Source organism: Brachyhypopomus gauderio, chromosome 17 (genome assembly GCF_052324685.1).
Source record: "Brachyhypopomus gauderio isolate BG-103 chromosome 17, BGAUD_0.2, whole genome shotgun sequence".
In the NCBI taxonomy this organism is placed as follows: domain Eukaryota; kingdom Metazoa; phylum Chordata; class Actinopteri; order Gymnotiformes; family Hypopomidae; genus Brachyhypopomus; species Brachyhypopomus gauderio.
Window position 1 is genome coordinate 14799986 of NC_135227.1, and position 20766 is coordinate 14820751.

Sequence of the window (20766 nt, forward strand, 5' to 3'; positions counted from 1 at the left end):
GTGTGTGTGTGTGTGTGTGTGTGTGTGTGTGTGTGTGTGTGTGTGTGCCAAAAGATTTGGATCCTTTATAAAGCCCCCTGACTGGCAAGGCTGCAGCTGCTTAAGAACTCCCAGTGTTCTTCAAGGGCAGCGTCTTCCTATGGAAGGTGAGTGAAACCAGAGCCTAATGGCTCTCAGAGAATGACTGAGTGAAGGGACTGTAAGGTCAGAGTAGCAGCCGCACCAGCCTCTCTCTCACTAGTCTCTCTCTCACCAGTCTTTCTCTCACCAGTCTCTCTCACCAGTCTCCCTCACCAGCCTCTCTCTCACTAGTCTCTCTCTCACCAGTCTTTCTCTCACCAGTCTCTCTCACCAGTCTCCCTCACCAGCCTCTCTCTCACTAGTCTCTCTCTCACCAGTCTTTTTCTCACCAGTCTCTCTCACCAGTCTCCCTCACCAGCCTCTCTCTCACTAGTCTCTCTCTCACCAGTCTTTTTCTCACCAGTCTCTCTCACCAGTCTCCCTCACCAGCCTCTCTCTCACTAGTCTCTCTCTCACCAGTCTTTCTCTCACCAGTCTCTCTAACCAGTCTCCCTCACCAGCCTCTCTCTCACCTGTCTCTCTCACCTGTCTCTCTCACCAGCCTCTCTCTCACCAGTCTCCCTCACCAGTCTATCTCTCACCAGTCTCTCTAACCAGTCTCTCTCTCACCAGACTCCCTCACCAGTCTCTCTCTCACAAGTCTCTCTAACCAGTCTCTCTCTCTCTCACCAGTCTCTCTCTCACCAGTCTCTCTAACCAGTCTCTCTCTCACAAGTCTCCCTCACCAGTCTCTCTCACCAGTCTCTCTCACCAGTCTCTCTCTCACCAGCCTCTCTAACCAGTATATCTAACCACTCTCTTTTACCAGTCTCTCTCTAACCAGACTCTCTAACCAGTCTCTCTAAGCAGAGTCTCTCTAACCACCAGTCCACCTCTGACGAGCCTCTCTCTAACCAGTCTCTCTAATCAGAGTCTCTCTCACCAGCCTCTCTGTAACCAGTGTCTCCCTAACCAGTGTCTCTCTAACCAGTGTCTCTCTAACCGGCGTGCCTTGCTCCATTTCTCTTAGGATACACTTTGGTTAGATAACTTATTTAGATTTTAGATTTTTATTTAGATTAGATTTAGATTTATTTTTTGATAATTTTTACAATTACAAACAAGGAACATCATTTACAAATACAAATCAATGTTACTACAGATAACTTGTAGCATGGCCCTGTGTTTCACAGCACTTCCCATGCCTTTTTCTGCTTGTAGACTGTTTGGCTGCTATTTTCATATCTTCTAACACACAAGTATCTTTCCTCTTTGTCTTCACTAGAAACTATAAGGTGTCGATAAAATTGTGAATGAAGAGGCTTTTGCTGCAGACAAATGTACATGCACACTCGCTGTCTCACACACACACACACACACACACACATACACACACACACACACACACACACACACACACACACACACACACACACTACTTCTCTCCTTCTCTTCAGCTGTCTTTATTATTAAGTTGTACAAATATCTAGCCCCTGCCTCCTTCCTCTACATCTCTCTCCTCCTTTCTCCAATTTCAGCACTTTCATCTCCAATATTGTCTTAGCACCCACCCCTAGCACCTCCCCCTCCCATATATGAATCCAGTGTCGACTTTCCAGCAGCCAGAGGGAGGATCTGAGGCCTGGCCAATTTGTTCTGACATAAAGAGATGTTTAGATGTGAGAGACATGTGTGAGAGGGAGAGAGAAAGAGAGCGAGGCGGAGAGGGAGAGAGAGGGAGGGGGAGAGACGGGGTGGAGAGGGAGAGTGAGAGCAGGTCTGACATGCTGCCTGATGTGTTGGTGGGGACCTCCCTCTCCTCACCGCTGTCCTGTCCTGCTTGAGTGGCGGCGTCTAATCTGGGGGGTTCGCAGAGCAGGTGCTCCCCTGGGTCTCCATGCCCATTGCCTCGTTAGACAGGCCTTACTGAGCAGGCCAGCTCCTGTCACCCTGCATATCTCTCTCTCTCTCCCTCTCTCTCTCTCTCTCTCTCTCTCTCTCTCTCTCTCTCTCTCTGTCACTCTCTCTTTCTCTCTCTCCCTTCCTCTTTCTCTTGCTCTCTAGCTCTCTGCCTGGTCCACACATCAACCCAGGCCACACCCCAATCTCCGAGAGCACCTCATGAAACCATGGAACAAAAGATGCTTTGGAAATGGTCATTAGAGGATAGAATAGAATAGAGATAGAGATAGAATAGAGATAGAATGCCAGTAAAGACATAATAGTTACTGTGACTTAATATATAGACTGAAGTCATTTGTGGCAGCAGTGTAGCTGGTGATGTTAAATTAACATAGACACTGTCAGAACACAAAATAAACACAAACCTAGGCGTCTTCTCCCTTCTCTCTCTGACACTGCTGCATGTGTTGCTAAAGATATGCTAATGAGGTCAGAATGTCATTTAGGCTGTGTTAATTGGAATAGTAATTAGCTTAACTGAATAATTGACTTCATTTACAACATGATGGAAACAAGTTCAGCTGCAAGATCCCCTACCATGCTTTCTTGCTTATATTCATGAGGGTAAAAACTTGCATAAAAACATGAAATAAATTGCTAGAAGGGCATGTGAGTTGAGTTTGGAGAGACAGTGAGGCTGGGGTAGCGTGCCTTCTCCAGTGGTGTTACATGGCTGGTGCAGGAAAAGCCCTTTGTAAGTGTGATGGACAGGACACGTGTCATCATAGTAAGAGCTTGTTAAGAGGGGACCAGTCGGCCTGACAGATCACACTTCCTTTGTCCTCACATGCTGCCATTTGCTGTCCAGTGTTTATGCTGGGTGTGCATCCAACACTGGGACCTTTGGCTACAACCACCATGGCTTATCAGTGGAGTTAAAAGAAATGAATTAACAATGTAAACTGGTCATTAAGAGAATGTTGGGAATTTAGACCACTGGAGAATGAACTTTTCAATTCCAGTAGCCTGAACCTGACTAAACTCCACCCCCCTCCCAAAGCCACACCTCCCACCTGCTGTGTGGTTGGTTGTCGGGTGGGGCTCGCGGCCCCGAATGGAGCAGCGGGGCACTTCACCTTTTGCTGCAGAGGCTACGGTTTCTAATTTCAGCGCTGGTGTGGCAACAATGTGCTGTATTAAATCTCTGGGGCTAAACCTTGGGAGAAACCTGCTAGAATAAATTAATTGAAAGGATTAATGATGGATTTGTGGTAGATACAGAAGAGAGAGAGACAGTTTATAGGAGTCTGAGAAAAGTGGCTCCCTTAAGCAGCTGGAGATGGGCTTACAGGCTTCAGCAGAAACAGCAGAAAGTGTTTTCAACAACTTTTTTTTTTTATAGAGAAGAAGAAAATCTCACTGGGACGCAAAGGCACAAGGTGGGAGCCCCGAGCCTTATGGATGAACCAAACACTGGACCAAAGCTCCACCACATGAACTCTCTCCACCTTGACTCCCCATATCCACACAAGACGCGGCTAATTAGAATAGGGCCAGTAAACGGCCCCCTTAAATGCATGCTAATTATCTCTTCCGCTGCCCGTGACCGGAGTCAGGAGGTAATTGGCCCACAGCAACGTGACAACTCCAATCATATCGCTGAATTAGCCGCCCTTTCCAAGGCCGCTGCCCCCCCCCCCCCCCCCCCCCCCAGAACAATCAATTTGATAAGTGGCCATGCGCTCCATTGTTTCACATTAATTATACTAATTGTAGAGGGTTAGTCTTTGGGAAAGGGCTGGTGCTTTGGAGGAGTGTGGCACATTAAAAGGCTTTTTGGGGTGTCATTTCTCTCTGTTTCGTACTCTGTGTTGTAAGGGTACTGCATCATAATGATTGTAAAGTCAGTAGCAGCTCGGCGCTCTTATATCAAAGTGTCTGTTGTCCTTATGACTGAATTTCACAGTGTGGCCTATGTTCAGTACACCGTGCCCATGCTGTGGACAGAAGTGCTGGGCATGGTTCAGCCAGGCAGCAGGAGTCTGACATTATCTTTTTTTGTTGTTAGTGTTGAGGATAGGGTGGGTGGGGTGGGGGGGGGGGGTCACAACTGATAATGTAATGTAGTAATGAAGTTTTGTATATGAATGTACACGTGCATAACAAGCAGCTTATGCAAAGATTTCATCCACTGCATGATTGTACTGTGCCTTATCATATCCTAATCAAGACGTTGTGGATGGGAATTAGTCACCTGTCACCTAGTCACCTGTCACCTAGTCACCTGTCTGGCAGCCAGACTCCCTCAGACGGAGGAGAAGGACTGCTGGATACAGGCCTCACCGAGTAACATATCATATATATACATGTCTGTCACACCCTTTCTGTGGTTAATCATATACCATACGTGTGTGTGTGTGTGTGTGTGTGTGTGTGTATGTGTGTGTGTGTGTGTAAATTAAGAGAAAATGACAGAGCTTTACTGAAATACCATTCTAACAATAGAATTTACTGGTGCCCCTACGTACCTTTCCTATTTCGAGATCGCAGAGATGTTAAATGATTCCTTCAGATATAGGTTCTGTTTAGACCCTTGGTCCTTGCGAATGGACTGGGACCCCTGTACTTTCCAATGGGCTTTAGGTCCCCAAATCCATCTTATGTTTGATACCAATATCTCTTTTTGTCTGATCTGCTAATAGAGTTAATTATTATAGATAATTAAATAATTAGAACATATACTTGCAAAGATATCTATCTAAACATAAATAAAGAAAGAATCAACTAAGCAAATAAGCAAATTAGTACTAGTTAATACTAGTCATGGTCATCTGAAATAAGTCCATGAATAATCACTAAAAGTGTTTGAGACTCTTGTTCCACCATCTTAGAACTTTAACCCTCTCATATTTGATTTAATGACTGCGTAAGAAGTCTGAAGTTTAAAAGGTGAAGTCACATTCTGCAGGTTTCTGTTGAGGACCAGGTCATTAGAAAACACTGTGATTCACTGAACAGTGGAGGGGATTTTTTTGCTGTGTTGGAGGTTCCTTCGGAAGCATATTGCTACTGAGGCAGTTTGGGAGTAGCAATTATAGTTTTGGACACATCATTGATTTTCCCTCAAGATTACATATTGTGTCAGAGGGCTTACTGATTGTGACTGTTCTGAATATGTGAGCTGACTTTGCACACTGTTTAGACTGCATAATGATTCTTTGCTCACCGCCACCCCCTTGAGTTCTTTAGTTTTCTTGGTTTCCACGCTGCGTGATTTAAGATTAGGCACTTCTGGAAAGTCCTGACATGGAGGGACTGAGCATGGAACCACAGCTCGGCGACGCCAAACAAAGTCAGGGAGAGAGAGGGCCAGTGTCTGCACCCTTAACGCCCATCTGTTCTCCATTGTAAAATTAAAGTTAAACACTCATTCATATTTCCACATGGGTTTCGCATTTGTTTTTTCTCTCTCTCTCTCTCTCTTTCTCTCTCTCACTCTCTCTCTCTCTCTTTCTCTCTCTCTCTCTCTCTCTCTCTCTCACTCTCTCTGCCTCGCGTGCACACGCGCATTACGATTCTCCCCTGTGCTCTTAACCGCCGTTCCTAGCAGAACAAATCTTTACTCACTTAAGAGAGTGTCAGTCAGAGGCGCCGGTGGCTCAGCACACAGTCTCGTTAGTGGTCTCGTTCTCTCCCTCCTCCTCTCCCTCCTCCTCTCCCTCCTCCTCCTCCTCCTCCTCCTCCTCCTCCTGCGTCTCCCCAGCCCACTACACCTGAGTGAGGTATTGATGGAACATCAAGAAATGCGGAGCTAGTTTGACACTAACACAATTGCCACTGTCTCTTTCACGTAGTAGCTGAATGTTAGTGCTGGCATAACAATTTAATTCAATTTACACACACTCTCTCTCTCCCTCTCTCTCTCTCTCTTTCTATTTAAGTAAGCACCTTTCTGACACTTTTGTGTTAATGAAATCCTATGCATCTGATTATGAAACTTCAGTTGTGTGTAAATTTAAGTGGTTCGTGAAGACTTCATAACACACTGTGGCAGCCATTGTAGCGTGTGATAGACTTGTTATTTTTAGAAAGTGTTTGCAGTGTGGTTTCATTGCAGTGTGATTCTGACTGCGTGCCTCTCTTTTCTTGAGGGAGAGTGCGGGTGCGTTTAGCTGGCACCAGCACGTTACTGTGCGACTTGTGAGGACTTCAAGCATGTTTGTAGTAGTGGCGGAGACAGGGGGCCCAGGCACCCGCCGGTTCCTCACAGACCGGGAAGGTCCCCAGAGAGCTACTTAAGGCACGGCGCGGCACAGAACGACAGCGTGCTTCATCTTTCCTCTGGCTCTCACACTTAACGCCACGGCACGGCACAGACGGCAGAGGAGGGGCCCCCGCTCTCAGCGCTGGGGCACAGTTACACTCTCAGGGCTGCAAGCATGCTTCTCCTGGCCTACATCGAATCATGGCTGCTACACTGTGGGCTCTGACACCTCCTCACGTTTTCTACTCCCTTTTTCTTCTGTGCTCTGTTTTAGTCTGTTTGGATAATAATCGGACTACTGAACAATCTAAAGAGCTGAACACATTTTTCCCCTTTGCTGTCTTTCTATTTCAACGGCAACTCCCGATTTTAGCAGGAGCATTTATGCCCTGTGTACAGGGCATATCACACCTTCATTTCAAATTTCAGTTTCACCAGTAGATTTTTTTTTTCAGTGGGCACAAATCATGATGTGTGTTTGTGTTTGTGTGTTTGTGTGTGTGTGTGTGTGTGTGTGTGTGTGTGTTTGTGTGTGTGTGTGTGTGTGTGTAAATATTTTTTGGTCACATCTCTGTCTACTTACTGTTGGCCAGTTCCCGGTTCTTCGGAAGGTGAGCTTGTGGCTCCGGGCCCACGTTATCTCAGAGGAGAAATCTCACCGAGTGCTTTTATCTGAAATGGAGAGAAAGCAGGAGGCACGGGCGTGCTAAAGTGGACCAAATGTTGCTCCTGGCAACAGCAGATAGGCTGTCATGTGCCTGGAGATGAAAGGTGGCACTAGGCCCCGCGTGTTTGTCCCACACTGCTCTTCCTGGAAGCACACAGACAAACAGGCCCTGCAGTAGAGGAGCAGGGGGAGATAGAGCTGCCCTGGAGTAGAGGAGCAGGGGGAGATAAAGCTGCCCTGGAGTAGAGGAGCAGGGGGAGATAGAGCTGCCTTGGAATAGAGGAGCAGGGGGAGATAGAGCTGCCCTGGAGTAGAGGAGCAGGGGGAGTTAGAGCTGCCCTGGAGTAGAGGAGCAGGGGGAGTTAGAGCTGCTCTGGAGTAGAGGAGCAGGGGAAGATAGAGCTGCCCTGAAGTAGAGGAGCAGGGGGAGATAGAGCTGCCCTGGAGTAGAGGAGCAGAGGGAGATAGAGCTGCCTTGGAATAGAGGAGCAGGGGGAGATAGAGCTGCCCTGGAGTAGAGGAGCAGGGGGAGATAGAGCTGCCTTGGAATAGAGGAGCCGGGGGAGATAGAGCTGCCTTGGAATAGAGGAGCAGGGGGAGATAGAGCTGTCCTGCAGTTGAGGAGCAGAGGGAGTTAGAGCTGCCCTGCAGTAGAGGAGCAGGGGGAGATAGAGCTTCCCTGCAGTGGAGGAGCAGGGGGAGATAGAGCCGCCCTGCAGTAGAGGAGGAGGGGGAGATAGAGCTGCCCTGGAGTAGAGGAGCAGGGGGAGATAGAGCTGCCTTGGAATAGAGGAGCCGGGGGAGATAGAGCTGCCTTGGAATAGAGGAGCAGGGGGAGATAGAGCTGTCCTGCAGTTGAGGAGCAGAGGGAGTTAGAGCTGCCCTGCAGTAGAGGAGCAGGGGGAGATAGAGCTGCTCTGCAGTAGAGGAGCAGGAGGAGATAGAGCTGCCCTGTAGTAGAGGAGCAGGGGGAGATAGAGCTTCCCTGCAGTGGAGGAGCAGGGGGAGATAGAGCCGCCCTGCAGTAGAGGAGGAGGGGGAGATAGAGCTGCCCTGTAGTAGAGGAGCAGGGGGAGATAGAGCTGCCCTGCAGTAGAGGAGCAGTGGGAGATAGAGCTGCCCTGCAGTTGAGGAGCAGGGGGAGATAGAGCTGCCCTGGAGTAGAGGAGCAGGGGGAGATAGAGCTGCCCTACAGTAGCGTAGCAGGGGGAGTTAGAGCTGTCCTGGAGTAGAGGAGCAGGGGGAGATAGAGCTGCCCTGGAGTAGAGGAGCAGGGGGAGATAGAGCTGCCTTGGAATAGAGGAGCCGGGGGAGATAGAGCTGCCTTGGAATAGAGGACCAGGGGGAGATAGAGCTGTCCTGCAGTTGAGGAGCAGAGGGAGTTAGAGCTGCCCTGCAGTAGAGGAGCAGGGGGAGATAGAGCTGCTCTGCAGTAGAGGAGCAGGAGGAGATAGAGCTGCCCTGTAGTAGAGGAGCAGGGGGAGATAGAGCTTCCCTGCAGTGGAGGAGCAGGGGGAGATAGAGCCGCCCTGCAGTAGAGGAGGAGGGGGAGATAGAGCTGACCTGTAGTAGAGGAGCAGGGGGAGATAGAGCTGCCCTGCAGTAGAGGAGCAGGGGGAGATAGAGCTGCCATGGAGTAGAGGAGCAGGGGTAGATAGAGCTGCCATGGAGTAGAGGAGCAAAGGGAGTTAGAGCTGCCCTGGAATAGAGGAGCAGGGGGAGATAGAGTCACCCTGCAGTAGAGGAGCATGGAGAGTTACAGATACCCTGGAGTAGAGGAGCAGAGGGAGTTAGAGCTGCCCTGGAGTAGAGGAACAGGGGGAGTTAGAGTTCAAGATCTCCTAATATTTGTGATTCTTTGTAGCATATTTTCATGCATAGCAGACAATAAGGTTGCTTAAAACAGCGTTTTAGGAGCATATTCGGAGCATATTGTTAAAAATAACATATTGTTAAAAAGAGTGACTTTCCTGTGTTCCAGTATCAGTACATGAAAGTGTCCCAGTATAAATCCAGCTGCAACTAAGAGCTCAGGACAAGCAATATGACACAAACATTAATCAAGGTGTTCATAAAATATCATTTGATATGAAATATGAATAAGATAAACACCACTGTGCCAAGTCAAGGCTCTCCATTGCTAAAATGGGAGGAGTCCATGGGATGGACAGCCTAGAGCAGGGATGGGCAACTTCCATGATAAAGAGGGCCAAAATTTTTTCAGCACTATTATTGGAGGGCTACATGACCACGCACTTCAAATAATTGGATATGAAAGACACTACAGATTATTCTCAATAAGAACACATTTTAAATGAATTCAGATCTGTATGTTTATGGCACCAACATACATCTATTTTCTGCATATAAATGCATTAACATGTCCTTAATAAGCAACAAAGACAAAACATTTGCTTAATAAAAAAGTGCAAAAAGGAATTTGAACTCCTTCATATCAAAGAACTGTAACGCGTAACGCGCTGCGGAGCGAGGAGGCGGACACAAACGTTGAGAAGAGCGAGATTTAATAAGGGGAATTCCATAGGCAAAGTCATTTGTACAGGCACGGGTCAAAATGGGAGAGCCGTCCAAGTGGTCAACAGGACAGGCAGGAGTCGTAACAGGAGAGCCATTCACAACGGAGAAACACAACGGAGACGGAAAATACCAGAACAGCGATGACAGATAATCCACAAAACTGAACAAACCACAAATAACCGACAACGGGCGAAACACAGAGATAGCAGTACACAGGACTAAACTAGACACAGCTGAACACAATGATGACACGGGCGTGGCAGACAGAGGGAAACCAGGGCAACAGACAGGCAGGGCGGGATAACCGGGCAAGGAACAACACCAACGAGGAACAGAGACGCCGGAGTGACAGCGAGTAGAGGGGGCGTAGCCCTATGTGACGAGAACAAAAAAGTCCTGCTCCATCTGGTTTTTTTCTTTTAATTATTAAATTATTATTGATCTATTTGTGGGCCGCACTGAGTGAGGACGAGGACCGTGTGCGGCCCGCGGGCCGCCAGTTGCCCGTCCCTGGCCTAGAGAATGGATGTATTTAAAAGCAGTGTCGTAATCCAACTGGCCTGAGCAGATGATTGGCTGTTGTAGTGAGTAGGGGGAGTGGTTAAATGCCAGTTTCAAACAGGAGAGTCACAATATGATTACACATTGAGGTTCATTTTGTTTGAAGTCAGAGCTCTACGAGCTAATTAAACAGAGGCCTAAAATAGGTGCAATCCATTAGTTCAGTTCATCAGTTCATCCATTAGTACTATTTGTCTAGACCACTTATACATTTTGGTCATGTCTAACCCCAACAAAACTGGTGAGCTTCACAAGCCCTCTTAAATCACTTGTTGTGGAAATTCTCCATAACAGCTATCAGTGTCTTTCTGTAAGAAGAGTTACGAGCACTCGGAAAGTGTCAGTGAAAGCAACACACGCACGCAGACATTTACGAATGTCTTTGTTCACAGGAGGAGTTTATTGATGATCTCCATTGTTTGCATTTAGGTCAGGGTAAGATTCAGTAATACACCTAGCCTGAATGAATCTGTTTCGTTGTGATACTTAAAGCAGTAAAAGATTGTGTAAGGGTTCATGTGTAGGGGTTCATGTAGAGAGATGTGTAGGGGTTCATGTAGAGAGATAGGAGAGGCGACTGGTCAGATGAAGCCCTCCCAGGGCTGAGAAAAAGCCCATTGCCCCAGCCCATGTTTTGAAAGAGCTCAGAATTGTGGTAACTGGATCCATGCTGGACATTAGTTAACAAGGTCAGGACTCAGCATTCTTCCTCCCCCCACCCACCCTCCCTCTCCCTCTCTCTTCCTCTCTCTCTCTTCCTCTCTCTCACCCTCTCTCTCCATCTCTCCTTCTCTCTCTCTCCCTCCCACCCTCTCTACCACTCTCTTTCTCTTTGACTTTTTTAACACAACTCGACACTCCAGGAAGTAACACGTGAAGCTTCACAATGATCTTCCTGCATGACTCTCCTTGACTGTAACAAACTGCTTGAGTACTGCATAATCACCCATTGTGATCATAAATACATACATCATAATCATGACAGGCAAAAAGACAAAACGAGAAGCAGAAAACCTGCGGCCCTCATTGGAGCAGTTTCTGTTTTCGGTTGTCAGCTCGTCTCTCTGGCGTGCTGTTCACAGCCAAATAGCACCGCGGCTGCTCTGCATAGCCCATTAATATTTTATTACAGTGATTCATATCTGTGTTGCTCCACTTGACCCGAGTTAGGTACACGTCTGGCCCCATGTTCCTCGCAGTACCAAACACGGTTTGCATTGAATTTAAACCTGGACCCCGAAGGCCTTTAGCGGGTCCAGAGACAAACACTGCAAATGCAAGTTGATGGTAGCAAACGTGTGCAGGCCGGTTCCAGGCGTGAGATGAGCCCTCCTGTTGAGGGAGACCACTTTGGCCGCATGTCTCTGAGTGGTACGTCACTGGGGCCGGATGATGGGTTAGCAGACGTGCCTAACGCCAGCTCTGCCTGAGATTAGAGGTGTACCTTGCTGTTGCAACAGATCTGATTACAGCCTGCTATTTACGACGCATTATTGCGCAGCTCGTTAATTGAAAGCATCATTTATCAGTGACATTAGAGACTTGCCTTTGCTTAATCTGCCCCACATGTCCAGACAGAGGAGCTGCTATGACATTTATACATCAGCTTTATATTAAATATCTCTTAAGTCGTTTAGATGGTTGTCCTGTAGAAATGAATAGTCTCTATGATAATGTCCAAACGTGCCTTTTTCTCATGTCAGTTATATTATCATAATTTTTAAACTGTTACAGTGGGTATGAGTGTTTAAAATAATGCTAATTATTATTCAAATAATTTTCTAAACAGATGCAAAGCTTATGTTGCGTGATGCGGATGGGAATGTTAGCGCTTTAGTGTTCGCACCACGGGGGCTGTTTCCACGCTGGAGTGAGGAAAGATGGCCGTAAACAGCCTCTTCATGCACATGTACTTGGTGCTGACATTTTAATTATTTTGAAAGATCACATTAAAAGTCCTAAAATGCAACCTAATTAATATTATTCTCAAATGAAAACAGATGACTTTGGCAATGCTGTCATTTTCAAGGTTTTGAATCAGGGCTGCAGGCCATATTGGAATTACATTTCAATCAGCCACCCTGCACGAATTACTTCTATACTTCTGTCTGGCCACAATGACCAAACTGGCCCTGCAGTTCACCGCTGTTGTGTCCGGCAAAAGCAATCAATGGGACAGCTATAAATTTCCCTGCAGTCAAACAGACAGATTATGTTTTTGTATGATTGTGAAACATTAGAGTGAGGATGCAGGTTTGCCCGGGACCCAGATCAAGTTCAGGTTTATCAAGTTCAAGTTTATTTTTTTCACTCTGCGTCACAGTTGAAACTGAATTAGGCAAATGTTTTACATATGGGAAAATACACCATCCTTACCAATAACCATATGATATTAAAATATAAAAATACAATGCCATGAGTATATATATATATAGCTGATATTAACCAACAAAGACATGAATACATAACACTACAAAATTAATAATGATAAATATTCATAACTAAACAAGTACATAACTAAGTGAATAGCTGTGTTTTCTTCCCTGGTGTTTTAGGCTGTACTCCTTTGCGGGTGATGTGGCATCCTGAAGTGCCCTCTAGGTCTTGCTGCTATTCCAGACCTGGCCCAATCAGAGCAGCGTATTCCAGACCTGGCCCAATCAGAGCAGCGTATTCCAAACCTGGCCCAATGAGAGCAGCGTATTCCTTCCAGACCTGGCCCAATGAGAGCAGCGTATTCCAGACCTGGCCCAATCAGAGCAGAATATTCCAGACCTGGCTCAATGAGAGCAGCGTATTCCTTCCAGACCTGGCCCGATCATAGCTGTATATTCCAGACCTGGCCCGATCATAGCTGTATATTCCAGACCTGGCCCATTCATAGCTGCAGCTGCTGTAAGCAAGTCTTCCTGAGGTGTCTTGCCATAACAGCAAGAAAATGCAAATGAGGCCTTTCTCCCACACTGGTTAATACGAAGATCATTGTGTTAAATTGTTTTCTAAGTGATAGCCCAGATATGTTGCATTTGTGACCACTGGAACTGTTTCTCTTTCCAGAATTAAAGGGACTGGATGTGGGGCATTTTTTCAAAAATGAGATTCACAGTTCAGACTCCTTTCCACTGAAGAGCATGTTGTTTTTTTCTGTAGCCCATTTCTACCATGTCTTCACCAACATCCTTTCCGTCCTACAGCAAGATTCCAACACAGTATCCTCAGGATACACACGTCCTAGTGACCACACGTGTGTGAGAATCCCCTCCGTCTCCCTGCTCTGCCTCTCTCTAGGTGTGAACGAATCCATTTGCTGCTCCTGACTGTTTTGGCCAGTCAGATAACTTTGCTACCAACTCTGTAGTTTTGGGTGTAGGTGCATTTGTTGATGATGGTGAATCAAAGTCTGTGATCTACATGATCATAGTTCATAAACTTCACACACTGCTCCTCTTAAGTTAATGTTACAGTAAAAAGGATATTGTGAGTACAGCTATTTCTCCATTTAGTTGACGACACGAATGATTGTGATCACACTAGTGTCCCTGGTGTAAGCAGCCTGCGGTTATAAATGAGAGGGGCGTTCGGCGTGGAGGACACGTGTGTTGAGGGACTGGAGACATGTGCTGTGTGCTCCGAGCTTTCAGCTGGATGGCTGCGTCTCTGACTCAGATATGGATCGTTTGGTGTAGAGGCACTGGACGGTGGCCCAGCAGGGCCAATACCTCCCGAAAGTCACCTATCAGCTCACTGAATATACACAGGCCATAGAGTCACAATGTAGATCATCCCCTTCCACCACCCCCCCCCCCCCCCCCACACACACACGCACGCACACACACACACCCAGCTGACACAAAACAGCGGGGGGTTGTTTTTTTTTTTTTCTTGGCCTGTCCTTGAAAACCGTCCTCTCATTCTTTTCCTCCCCACTTTTCTCTCGAATGGAGATCCTCATGTTTCTTGCCATCTGTGTTATTAGAGGGATTATTCTCCAGCAGAGGTGTGCGGTGGGCAAATCACCTGAGCAGAGACTCAGCTCTGACGCTCCTCACTGGCACACATTTGTGCTCAGTTAACAAACGAGCTGCAGACACCGAATCCCGCCGGAATCGCACACTCATGTTCTGTTTGAAACCAACATAATTAAAGTCGCCCTCTGAAGTAACCTGTTTATATAACGAAAGCTCCCTTACAGAGGGCGACTCCCATGAATAACCCGTAGGAGGGCCGTTGGTATAATTACTTCACATTTCTAATTTAGGTGAGCGAATATTTGTTATCAAATCTGAGAGAGAGAGAGAAAAGGGGAGAGAGAGAGAGAGAGAGAGAGAGAGAGAGAGAGAGAGAGAGAGAGAGAGAGAGAGAGAGAGAGTGGTGGGCAGTAGTACAGTAGTGATGAGGCTGGGGAGAGTGGTATAGACTAGGGTTGCAGAGGTAACCGGTTTCACGGTATACCACGGTATTAAAACGCACGGTTATCATACCGTGTGCGTTTGCTTATTACCGGTAAAAGGCAAGCCAGCGGAGAAACTCACCCGCGCATGCGCAACTCCGCTCCGGTTCAGCTACTCAGCACACAGCAGTGAGAATGGCAGAAAGTGCATCAGACTTAACAAATTTTTTACAAAAAAAAAAAAGGCTAAACTAAAATCAGCGGCGAAAATGACGTAATCGCGTTGGCTAGCCGTGCGCGAGGGTCTCGCGCGCTGTCGATTCGCGAGGTCGTGCAGCTATCGAATTTTGTAACTTTGCGCCTCAGCGCAATGAACCAAGTCATGTTTGCAGGGTTCATACACCTTTATAAGGTGGAATTAAAGCACTTGTACGTCACTTTCAGGGTCCATTTCAATATTTCCCAGCACGTTAAACTTAACTAAGTTAAATATTTATACATATACTTGAAATGATTCGAAATAATTCGCTTTTTATCACATTATTTAATGGTTGTTTATTTCCAAAACGCCCAATCTTAACGACTTCACGTTCTCTCATGTTTCGTCCTGGAATTACAAGAGGCTCGTATTTGTTAACACAGGAGAACTGTGCGGAGTCGCGCGCTACGGTCACTAGTGAAAGTATAAACCTAGCTTTTTAAGGTCTTCGCTTTCGCTGGATGTGAAAGACGCCATTAATTTACATGCGTTCATTTTCAAACTCTAACGTGTCCTTTTTTTCATATGTTAAAACCAGACTCGGTGTGAAAGCCTTAAAATATAAATCTCTATTGTGATGATGTCAGAAATAAATCCTCTCTTTCTGCAGTATCTGGTTATATTCTAACTTGGCAGTACAACGGACGTTTACAACAGTTGTTGATCAGACACTGACCCAGGTTCTGTTAATCAGATATTAAATAATTTAAACTTAAATAATTGGACTGAAATCCATGATTTAGGTTTCTCTAATTTTGCAGTATTTATATAAACACATGTACATCTTATTTTTTTTAAAGGAGACATTTTGTATACAATAGTTCCAGGTTTCTACAATAAATAGTTCATTGAACAAAAAAAAAACTTTTGTTGTAATTTCTTTAAGGGTCAGTGTGTCTTTTAATAATATACGAACTGTGATACCGTGATAACCGTGATACCGCGGTATTTTCTGAGACGGTTATCATACCGTGAAAATCTCATACCGTTGCAACCCTAGTATAGACTAAGGAGGCCTTAACAGAATCTGTGCAGAGCTGGATGGAGATGTGACAGCAGATGTTTCTCTTTGGGGTCAGGGCACATGTGGGCCTGCACTAGCACACATAGACCTGCACACGCACACATAGACCTGCACACGCACACATAGACCTGCACATGCACACATAGACCTGCACACACACACACAGACCTGCACACACAGACCTGCACACACACACATAGACCTGCACACGCACACATAGACCTGCACACACACACACAGACCTGCACACGCACACACAGACCTGCACACATAGACCTGCACACACATAGACCTGCACACGCACACATAGACCTGCACATGCACACATAGACCTACACACACACACATAGACCTGCACATGCACACATAGACCTGCACACACACACATAGACCTGCACACGCACACACAGACTTGCACACGCACACACAGACCTGCACACATAGACCTGCACACACACACATAGACCTGCACACGCACACATAGACCAGTACACGCACACATAGACCTGCACACACACACAGACCTGCACACGCACACACAGACCTGCACACATAGACCTGCACACACACATAGACCTGCACACGCACACATAGACCAGCACACGCACACAAATACATGCACACGCACACATAGACCAGCACACGCACACATAGACCTGCACACGCACACACAGACAGGCATACGCACACATAGACCAGCGCACGCACACATAGACCTGCACACGCACACACAGACATGCACACGCACAAATAGACCAGCACACGCACACATAGACATGCACACGCAAACACAGACATGCACACGCACACAATGACCTGCACACATAGACCTGCACACACACACACATACCTGCACACGCACACATAGACATGCACACGCACACACAGACCTGCACACGCACACATAGACATGCACACGCACACACACAGACCTGCACATGCACACATAGACATGCACATGCACACATAGACCAGCACACATAGACCTGCACACGCACACACAGACCTGCACACATAGACCTGCACACGCACACATAGACCTGCACACACACACAGACATGCACACACACACATGGACATGCACACGCACACACAGACATGCACACACACACACACACAGACATGCACACGCACACATAGACATGCACACGCACACATAGACATGCACACACACACACACACAGACATGCACACACACACACAGACCTGCACACGCACGCAGACATGCACACACACACATAGACATGCACACGCACACACAGACATGCACACACACACACACAGACATGCACACGCACACATAGACATGCACAGGCACACATAGACATGCACACACACACACACACACAGACATGCACACACACACATAGACACGCACACATAGACCTGCACACATAGACGTGCACACGCACACAGACATGCCCACACACATAGACATGCACACTCACACATAAACATGCACACGCACACACAGACATGCACACACACACACAGACATGCACACATAGACATGCAAACGCACACATAGACCTGCACACATAGACATGCATACGCACACATAGACATGTACACGCACACACAAACATGCACACATAGACCTGCACACGCACACATAGACCTGCACACACACACAGTCATGCACACACACATGGACATGCACACGCACACATGGACATGCACACGCACACACAGACATGCACACACACACACACACAGACATGCACATGCACACATAGACATGCACACACACACACACACACAGACATGCACACACACACACATAGACATGCACACGCACACACAGACATGCACACACACACACAGACATGCACACGCACACAGACATGCATACACACACATAGACATGCACACGCACACACAGACATGCACACACACACACACAGACATGCACACGCACACATAGAATTGCACAGGCACACATAGACATGCACACACACACACACACACACAGACATGCACACACACACACATAGACATGCACACGCACACATAGACCTGCACACATAGACATGTACACGCACACAGACATGCACACACACACATAGACATGCACACGCACACATAAACATACACACGCACACACAGACATGCACACACACACACACACAGACATGCACACATAGACATGCAAACGCACACATAGACATGCACACGCACACATAGACCTGCACACATAGACATGCACACGCACACATAGACATGTACACGCACACACAGACATGCACGAGCACACATAGACATGCACACGTACACACAGACATACACACGCACACATAGACATGCACACGCACACATAGACCTGCACACACACACACACAGACATGCACACACACACACAGACCTGCACACATAGACATGTACATGCACACATAGACATGCACGCGCACACACAGACATGTACACGCACACATAGACATGCACACATAGACCTGCACACGCACACATAGACATGCACACGCACACACAGACATGCACACACACACAGACATGCACACGCACACACAGACATGCACACGCACACATAGGCATGCACACTCACACACAGACATGCACACGCACACACAGACATGCACAAGCACACATAGACATGCACACGCACACATAGACCTGCACACGCACACATAGACATGCACACGCACACATAGACATGCACACGCACACATTGACATGCACACGCACACATAGACATGCACACGCACACACAGACATGCACACGCACACATAGACATGCACACGCACACACAGACATGCACACGCATGCACACGCACACATAGACATGCACACGCACACATTGACATGCACACGCACACATAGACCTGCACACGCACACATAGACATGCACACGCACACACAGACATGCACACGCACACATAGACCTGCACACGCACACATAGACATGCACACGCACACATACACCTGCACACGCACACATAGACCTGCACACGCACACATAGACATGCACACGCACACACAGACATGCACACGCACACATAGACCTGCACACGCACACATAGACATGCACACGCACACACAGACATGCACACGCACACACAGACATGTACACGCACACATAGACATGCACACGCACACATAGACCTGCACACGCACACATAGACATGCACACGCACACACAGACATGCACACACACACAGACATGCACACGCACACACAGACATGCACACGCACACATAGGCATGCACACTCACACACAGACATGCACACGCACACACAGACATGCACACGCACACATAGACATGCACACGCACACACAGACATGCACATGCACGCATAGACATGCACACGCACACATTGACATGTACTGTTGGACTGCATTAGACAGCGTTAATGACAATTCTGTCATCTTTTTCTCCCATTCAGAAAGAGCAGCAGTCCAGAACTCTGTCTCTGATTTGCTAACACAACCGCAGTAGCTGGTGTTTCATTTTAAACTAAGCACATGTTGATCTCAGAGCGGATGGGCTTCTCCTGGCACTGTGAACATTAGGAAGGTGCTTTTATCTGGACTACACTACACAACACTCCAAACGATGTCAAATTATGATGACACAACACTCCAAGATACATTAAGCTATGATAACACGAGACTCCAAGATATGTAAAGTTATGACACAACACTCCAAGATACGTAAAGCTGACACAACACTCTAAGATATGTAAAGCTATGATAACACAACACGCCAAGATCTGTAAAGCTATGATGACACAACACTAAAAGATGCGTAAAGCTATGATGACACAACACTACAAGATGCATAAAGCTTGATGACACGATACACAAAATATGTAAAGGTTGATGACACAACACACACAAAATATGTAAAGCTTGATGACATGCATATGAACCAATTTGTGGCTGTTTACAGTGGCTCCTGCAATAAGAATCAGCTTCTAGTATGCTGTGGGAAGATGTGAAAACATTTCCTGACACATATGTGTGTGTATGTGTGTGTGTGTGTGTGTGTGTGTGTGTGTGTGTGTGTGTGTGTGTGTGTGTGTGTTTATCATGGAGCACTGTGCCTCTCCAGGTGCATATTAGTGATAAAGAAAGGTGAGCGGGCTTTGTTCTTTTTTAACGAGCCATCACACTCCAGGGCCTCTATCTGAGGGAAGATTGGTGGACCCCCTGGACTGACACACGCACACACACACACACACACACACACACACACACACACACACACACACACACACACACACACACAGCAAAGCCCAGGATGGGTGTTGGTGAGAGTAGGGAACAGAACTTGTCAAACACTGTAACTCTTGTCCATACTGAATGGAAACAGACGTTTTAAACGTATTTCATTTTTCTAAACAACTACAGGTAGAAATGTTGTCTTGGTACACATAAAGAACTGGTAGCCATGAGATGGCGTGATCTGTATTGAACAAGGTTGCTAAGAAAATCTGAGATGACTCACCATAGCACTAACAACAGTGGTCTATAAATGAGTGGTTCATGACATTCTTTTGTGTGAATTCTCTCAGATCTGGAGCAGAGAGATCCTTCAGATCTGGAGCAGAGAGGTCCTTCAGATCTGACGTTTGTTGTTTTTTTTTTACATAGGTGCTTTCTAATCTGGTCACTAATCTACATCACATCCTAATTCACGAATCCCCTTGCTGGATCCTTGATCATGTGATAGAGCTGTTAGCCTCTTTGCTTCCTGGTACAGGCCAAATGAAAGGCATGGCTCTCGTGTGGGATGGGTCCTTAGCTCAGCGTTGAGATGTTGTCATGCAGAAGGTTCCGTGGTATCTCAACCAGCGGCTGGTTGCCTGCTCCCTCGGGCCGCGCAGAAGGGACGGAGAAAGGGGGACACGCCTGCATTTAGAGAAGGGGTCGGCGTGAAAGCCAGCACTAGGTGCAGTGATGTGCAGGGCGTGTGGGGGGATGTTCCTGCTGGGGGATTGGCAAGCCTCATTAAGATTCCTCTCCCATGCAGCTGGGCTTTGGAGGAGTTCTATGAAGATGTGGGTTCAGTCTGGGCTCCCTCGGAGAAGTCAATTACCACTTTCATAAAGGAGGGACTTTTATTTGAGAAAGAGAGTTGGGGT

The 20766-nt window shown here is 47.0% G+C and overlaps 1 long non-coding RNA gene across 1 annotated transcript in view; it reads left to right on the forward strand.

Annotated features, from left to right (window-relative positions):
- The window catches only part of LOC143480798 (uncharacterized), a 48726-nt gene extending 45058 nt beyond the window's left edge, over window positions 1-3668 (forward strand). The window contains exons 2-3 of the long non-coding RNA XR_013121882.1: window positions 55-146; window positions 3365-3668. This is a non-coding gene — a long non-coding RNA (uncharacterized LOC143480798). The remainder of the gene's footprint in view (window positions 1-54; window positions 147-3364) is intronic.
- Window positions 3669-20766: the final 17098 nt, after the last annotated feature.